Raw genomic sequence first — 8,018 nt, forward strand, 5'->3', positions numbered from 1 at the left:
ATTTATGAAGTGCTCGCTCTGTGACCTCATGAAATGCAGACAGCAGAAATAATTGGTTCTATTCTACAAAGTCACATTTATTATATAGAATAATGTTATTTCTTTAAATTAAAATATCTGTTACTTTAATGATAAAAATACGGTATGTATTGTACGATCTACAGTATATTCTATGTTACACTATACTATATCAGTTTTGGAAGCTCAGTGGTAGAGCGCTCACCTGTGGTGTAAGACGCCCTTGGTTTGATCCCCGGCCACAGGAGTGTGTGGTGGACAATATTATGTTCGTGGCTTTTCTCTAGGTTCTCCCGCTTCCTCTCACATCCTCATTCCAACAAATATTTCATAATGATACACTTTAATTAATCATTCATCTCCATTAGCCTAAAACGCATAATTGACGAACGTTGAAATAGAAATTTAATTTTTTTTTACACTGTTTAATTTGTTTATAAAAATTATAGTTCCACTGAAAGCAAGTAGATCTTAAATTAGTAAATACGAGGTTCGATAATAAAGTATGGTCACGTTTATAGTCATGGTTGCCAACTTAGTGTTTTTCCCATTAAACTTTTGGTGACTTCATAACTGCAACATTTTCCATCGAATGGTTGTATTAGTGGGTGTTGTTGTTTACTTCATGTTCAGATGGCTTGAGATTGAACAAAGGACTTGATAGCGAAAGTGGCTAAACTACCACAGAACCACTACAGCTGCTTTTAAAATTATTACAACTATCTAAGTCTAATTAATAAGAAAAAATAATTGTCGGCTAGATTTCAGTGGGTTTTATTTTTTTAACTCCTGAGATTATGATGCGTTTTGAAAAGTGTATACTTTGATTAAAATGCATATTGGAAATGGGACAGCGGCGGTTTAATACCTTTGTCAAAAACAGCATTTTTAACGTGCTAGGCTTGCAACACAATGCTAGCGAGGAAACGACTTAAGGAAACTCTTATAAAACTTAAGAAGGAAAATCGGGTATTCTTACGTCCAACGATAGGATGGCCCAAAAGTAGGTATACACTCCTGCATTGATGAAGTATCATATTCTAGTTTATAGGTTTATTTGCCTCGGCTGTTCCGAGCTTTAGTTATAACTAAAATGACATTAAGAACAAATAATAAAGAAACTTAGTCTACCTGATGGATAAGAATAATAAAAGATTTAAAATACAATGACATGATCAATACGAGACTGTATACCTACTTTTGGGCCACCCTGTTTATCTGGAACGTCACAGGAAGAGGAAATCACACTGCCGAGTAGCTATAGACTAAAGAGGGACAGTAATCAAGGCAGAAGAAACTACAAGGGTCCAGTGACAACGCTAATGTAGTTTAATATCTGGAATGCGTATCCTACAGGAAGGTAGGGGACGAAGGTGTTTATTATTATTATTATTATTATTATTATTATTATTATTATTATTATTATTATTATTATTATTATTATTATTATTGCAAAGAATAATGACTAAACACTTTGAAATAAAAATTCTGAACACTTGGTTCGAGCTAGGTTTCCATCATTCCCTTTCGATTGAAATACGTATCCTAAGTTGGGAAAAGGTATTCATATACACTACCCTACATTTCCTAAAAACCTATTCCACCGTAGGAAGAACAGGCGTTCAGTTGCTATTGAAATTTTATTAAAATAATCAATATTTAGAGATTACACAATACAAAAGGAGAAAGTAAATGCAAATAATCAATTAATTAAAATTGAAAGGTTCACCCCCCTATTTCGTGATGTGCCCCTAAAATTCTCCTAACGTGCCTTCAAAATAATCAGAGCAATTATGAAAGAGGCTCCGGTTCTAATCTCGAACCTCCCTTTTTTACAGGCTTTCTTCCAGAAAATTTTGTTCAAAGAGATTAAAAATCAAAAATGCGGGGACGCTGCAATATTAGGGGGCTACAAATGCTCCCCCGTCCCTGGCTAAAAGAAAAACATTGCTTGCTTGTGGTATCGCGTTGATTATAACCTTTTTTTTTAAAAAATTATGTAGTTTTTATATAACTATTCCCTTTCGTTGCTGATTATAAATGTTACAATGATTTTGTGAACAAATACTCTAAAAATTTCTATGTTGCAAGTTGCGTCCTGATTCTATCTTCAGGGCACTGATTATTTCAGATTTTTCCTCGAAGCAGTTTTGAGTAAACGGGGGGAAGAGGGAGTGGAAGTGGTACTGTGAAAATACTATAGTGATCGCAACGAGTGGTGAAGCTTGACCTAGACTTTCCCATTTCAGCATCCAATAGAACGCGAGGGTGAGCTCCGGTTGTCAATCCGCACTCATGAAATGTTGTCAGTGTCGTCTCTCGCGGTACACGGAGAATATCTCCTAAAGGGTACAGTGTTGTCAGATTGCCCCAAAGTTTCATTTTGTTGTTATTGTCGACTTTCTTTTGTATTTTTGCTATTATTATTATTATAACCGTTTAATTCGAATAACTGTTAGTGTTTGTTATAGTTCTTTAAATGCTGCTTTCTTGTTGCTTGTTCGCCATGTCTTCTCTAAATTTGGCAACGTTGTTGCTGCACTTTTGTTGTTTCACTTTGTTCTCAAGTGTGCACTCGAAAGGCAGTTCCACGAATCGTGCCGAATTCTTCCGATGCATCGCGCGTGAAGCAAACTGTTCTGTAATTGGTGTACAGCCCAGGCTTCACGAGTCCTCGCGATCACTTATAGTAAAGCAGATTGAAGGAAAGTCCCGGCGAAAATTTAAAACAATCTTAATAGGAGGATTTCACTTCTCTCCCCGCTACTTACCTTAGTAGTAGAGATAACTTGTAAACCGCTTGCTGTAAGCTTGTATTGGAAGTCGGCAAGCTTGCATCCAGCTTGATTGGAAAGCATGAAAGCATGCCGCAAGCTGGATTCCAGTAACGAAATTACTTGGGAGCAACCTTGAATTCAATGTTGCATTCAAGCTTGATTCAAGCGTTTTACGCTGACGGCAAGTCAATAACCAATGAACGGCCAGTGATGCTCTGACGCTCTGCGAAGGATTTAAAGTATCGCTTGCAAGTACAACGAAAGGCAGATTGTATGAAAGCACGCATTGAAAGTGCAAACGTAGAAAGCCAAAAGGCAAGCAGGCGCCAACTGGTCAAAAACTTTCTTGCTACTTGGGTAGAATCATCACTGGTTAAAGGCACCCTGAAAAAAATTATCATATATTTCCTAATGGAGGATTAGACACAATCATGGGTGAGTATTTACTTGATTGAAGGACTGATATCTCCTTAAATAGGGGGAAAGGATTTCGAGGAGAAACACTACCCTGCTCTTCAGGGATGTCGTTCCCTAAATGGAATAGCAGTCATCAAGAAAGATACTGAAACTCACTAAACAGAGAGAGAGAAAGAAAGAAAGAAAAAGAAAGAAAAAGAAAACCAGAAGTTTTAGGATAATTTACAATCGGGACACAGTGTTCGCAGGAGCGTTGAGCAAGTGAAAGCAATGGCGTTAAGAGAAACGGAAATTGTCGCTAGCTGGCGCCAAATTAAACTTTGCAGAAAATAAGCCACACAACCGCTTAGTCACGTACCCTTGTTGTCTGATATATCTAGAGCTTTCTTCCCCATCTTATCTGTGGAAAAAGAAACAAAAATGTGTGGAAGAACACTTCTTCCAGAACTTAACATTGCTCTGCGCAAACTTTCTGCAAAAAACTCGAGTCTTGTTGAAACAAAGGCAACTTAAATTCAAGAAACTATTTTAACCTTCTCTCTCTCTCTCTCTCTCTCTCTTTCTTTTTTTTCTTTCTGTTTTTTAACTTCCTTCCGTGAAAGAAAGTGTAAGCAAGTTCGTGCATCCCTCCGAAATGGGGTGCTGTTTAAAAGAATACTGGAAGTTTTAACTAAATAAAGAGAAGAGACGCAATTTAACGTTAGTAGTGTGTGGGATTCGACATAACAGAAAGTGACTTTTACTAGTTAACGGATATTTGAAGCCACTTTCTCAACTTGATAACTCTTCTGCTTCTGACCTTTTCAATATATTAAAAGAAAATGTGTATATATAAGAGTTTCCTCGCATTACCCACTTCTTAGTTTGATCTTTCAATCTTGAACAGTGTTGATACTTGTTTAGTATACGAGTATAATAGTAATAAAGCCCTTCTATTTCAACTGTGCCCTTGCTGGCGCTGCTGTCGATATGTGGTTTCTCGTATCTTCCTCAAAAGAGGCGAGACAAGTTGCTGCGCCCGAGATTCTTCACTAGCTGGACACGGAAGCGTTGCCACATTGAATTATTTCACGGACTTCGCTGTGCAACACTGTCTTCTTACCCATTCTAAGTTGCCTTCGATCTTTACTCGTCTAGACTAAAGGACTGATTGGCAACACAGCTGAGGTCGTTCACTTATTTCCCCTAAGCAAAGGAAGGGTTTCCTCCGTCAGAGGGTTGCAGGGGGTGGGGCCGAAGTATGTTTCGCATATTTTACGAGGGTACACTTGAAACAGAAATAGACTAGTAATAATAACAAATTATAGTGCCGTCTGTGGTAAGCCACTTCCTGCAACTTGTTTTTCTTTTTTAGTGAAATGGTACAATCAAACTGGAGATGATAAATTTGGTGTGTGTGTGAAATATATACAGGGTGACCCAATAAAACGTAACATATTTTGATCGGCTGTAGCGCTGTCAATGGATTAGCGAGAGGATTGGAGGACGTCGTTTCCGCTCACTATTCTCCTGCCGTTTTCAGTTGCCATTATTGTTTAGTCAGGAGCTCATCGCGCGTACATATTTGAAATGTTTTTCAAAAACAGCAGCTCTTTGATTACAGTGCAAAAAGCTTTTCGCTTAAAGTTTGCTATTCCACGTAATGCAAATGCCCCTGATCGCAAGACCATCTTCCAGTGGGTCGAGAACAATAAGTTCATTGTTGAAAAGAAAACTCATTTGGCCGTCCTAAGAGCGCTAGTACGTCTGAGAGTATTGAGGTTGTAAGTGTGTTTCGCAATCCCCAAAATATTCTGCAAAGAAGCGGGCTGCAGCAGTTGGGCTTCCTTGGGAGAGTGTAAGTCTGTGGCTGTTTGAGAATGCGTTTTTGAAGCGTCACTTCCTAGAGCGAACGCGACCAAGGTGGCTATTTGGTAAATTTTACTTTTGCCAGAGTTATAAATCATACTGTGAGCCAGTCAGGGTTTCCAGGTCTTCCTTGCCAAGTCCAGGTCTATAATAGCAGAGTTTCAGTACTCTACACAAAGCATCTTCAAAGCAGCTGTTTCTTGCTAAAACCCCCTTGCCTGGCAACACGTCTTCCTTTTTTCCCTTCCTTTTGACGTCTTTTAAACAGCAGACGGTCTATTGTTCTGAAACGCACCAAATACGCTCGAGCTGACGTTTTCTCCGTGTTTTTTATTGCTTTCGCGTTTGTGATTAACCATCCACATTTAAATACATGGTCAGCGTATTCCAAGCGTACGCACGTGCAATAGAAACGCGTTGCAATCGCTTCAAATAGCCACCCTGTAAGAGAAACTTAATCTTAACCAATAGATCATTTTAAGACGTCAACAGTCATGTGAGGAACATCATGCAAAATGTTCCAGAAGATACTGTTCTTTCGTGTAGTACATTCTAAGCACATTTCTAATTAAGAGGTTCTGATCAAGCACATTTCTGATGAAGAGGTTGTGTAAACTAACACAATTTCTACTACTGATTTGATCACAACCCAACTATAAAATTTTCAATGCCATTTTTTACTTCTAAATAAACAACTTTGTATCTATAACACTTTTATTTTATTAGTCTTTACAAATGTGGGAGATTTTATTGGGTGACCTTTATTTTGGGTCAGGGTGGTAAATGTTGCGGCTAGAATTGTAAATTGGGGAGAATAATGATAAATTTACGGGGGTACACCCACGTCCCAAGGGACGATAGGCATCCCTGGTCTTCACGTACTTATCACCCTAGCTTCACACTTGGTAGATAAGTGGTCGGCATAGTAGAGAACTGGGAATTAGAGAAAAAGGTTTATAAAGGCGTTGGCCTAACGTAAAGTGTATGTTGGCTAACCAATAATTTGCCGTCATATTTATCGAACAGTTTTCACCTCTCACTCTCAAAATAACAATTTTACTTCTTTCCTAAGGTTTTACGTTGGTAATTAAGTTGGTTGGCCAATGCTCGGCAAAGCGATCAATTTCACTGCAGACTCAACATCGTTAGTGGACTACTGTACCAAATATTTCACTTTTCCAATTCTTCCCCCTCTACAATCCAACTACGCACACCCTCTAGGGTTTATGCAGAGATGACGTAGGTCAATCAAAATTTGACCCACCACTCGCCGTGACTCACGACCCACTCTGACCCACCATGAACCACTACCCGCTCTAACAGCCCACGGACCACTTTGACCCACCAAAACTCACCGTCATCAACTCTGACCCATGATCCTCGCCCTCCTTTCAACTGAATAAAGAGTTTACACTTTTAATTCAATAAGGCTGTGAAATTATCATTAATCGAAGTTTGAATTTCTACGGTCAATCGCTCAAGCATCGCTCTGTTACAACCTGAAAACTATGAGTTCGGCACTAATACTGATCATTTTCGATTACTTTTACGTATCAACCCACTACCAATTTCCCATACATAGAAAGTGTTCCCCCCATAAAAGACAATTAAAACAAATGCTAGGACACGTTCTGTTTATTTTTAATAAATAGTTAATATACCGAACTTCAGCTCCCGAAGTTGAACGGCTCGTGAGATGTTCATTTTTTTTTTTTCAAAAATTCGGACCGTCACTCCCCCCCCCCTCCTTAGGAAAGCGATATGATAACATTCTAATAGGTGTTGAAGTCTGACTATATACCACAAGTCATTTAATTTTGCTTTATCATTTGGCCGTGATGATCACGCACATATGGTTACATTCAATTTCTTTTATATATATAATCATTCATATATTAGAGGCAATTCAAAACTAGATATTTTCTATTAGTCAGCTCCTCTGAAAACGCAAAGGCTGTGTCTCGAAAGCCAAGTAGTAAGTCCTATTACTGTTATTACAATTACAAATATCAATATCTAAAAGTGTTTGAAGTCCTTTTTAATTAGATATACTCATCTCAGGTAAGTAAAGAAAAACAAATGAAAAGGGAAGAAAAATGGAGGCCTTGAAAGTAAAACGGAGACAAATTCACTAATGTTCAGATGTTGTCTACAATGCACTGAGCAGAGTGGGTCCGTGAGTCCGAGTGAGTCGGTGGGTGGTGAGTCGCAGTGGGTCAAGTCCTGTTGACCCACGGCCCACCGTCCCACTCACAGATCTTGACCTACTTGACGCACTTGACTCACGACTTACTGACCCACTCCATCTCTGCTACGCACACCCACTAGAGTTACATGATTCGTAGGACAAGATTTTCTTTCCATTGAAGTTATTCGAGTAGCTACCTACCAGTACCACATTTTTTAAAATGAACATTACTCTGCTAAGGAATTTATGCTAAAACACAACTATCAGTCCTTATCAGGCTTTACAGTCCATTAAAGGATATGCCCAGACGGATAACCATTCGTTAAGAGTCTTCATCCCGGCAAAATTAAAATACCGCTAATTTTACAGTAATTATGTGATATCTTCAAATAGATAAAAGTTAATCGAAATGTGGAACAAGAGCGCCCTAGACAATATTATTTTACATGAGAAACCGTTATCACGACTCACTTATCTGCTTTCGATTTCGAGCCATTTTGAAAATCGGCATTTATTTTCGCGTTTCTAAACAGTTGAAAACGGAAAGCCACTAGGTGACTTGTGATAACGGTACCTCAAACAAAATAATATTGTCTAGGGCGCTCTTGCTCCATATTTCAATTATCTTTTATCTATTTGAAGATATCACATAATTACTGTAAAATTAGCGGTATTTTAATTTCGCCGGGATGAAGACTTAAGTGATATCTGTTGTTAGATCATCAACATACATTGCTGTTATCACAGGCTTTCCGCACAAGTAGCGCCCC

The sequence above is a fragment of the Thermobia domestica genome, chromosome 7 (assembly GCF_964235325.1).
Source record: "Thermobia domestica chromosome 7, izTheDome1.hap1.1, whole genome shotgun sequence".
Lineage (NCBI taxonomy): Eukaryota > Metazoa > Arthropoda > Insecta > Zygentoma > Lepismatidae > Thermobia > Thermobia domestica.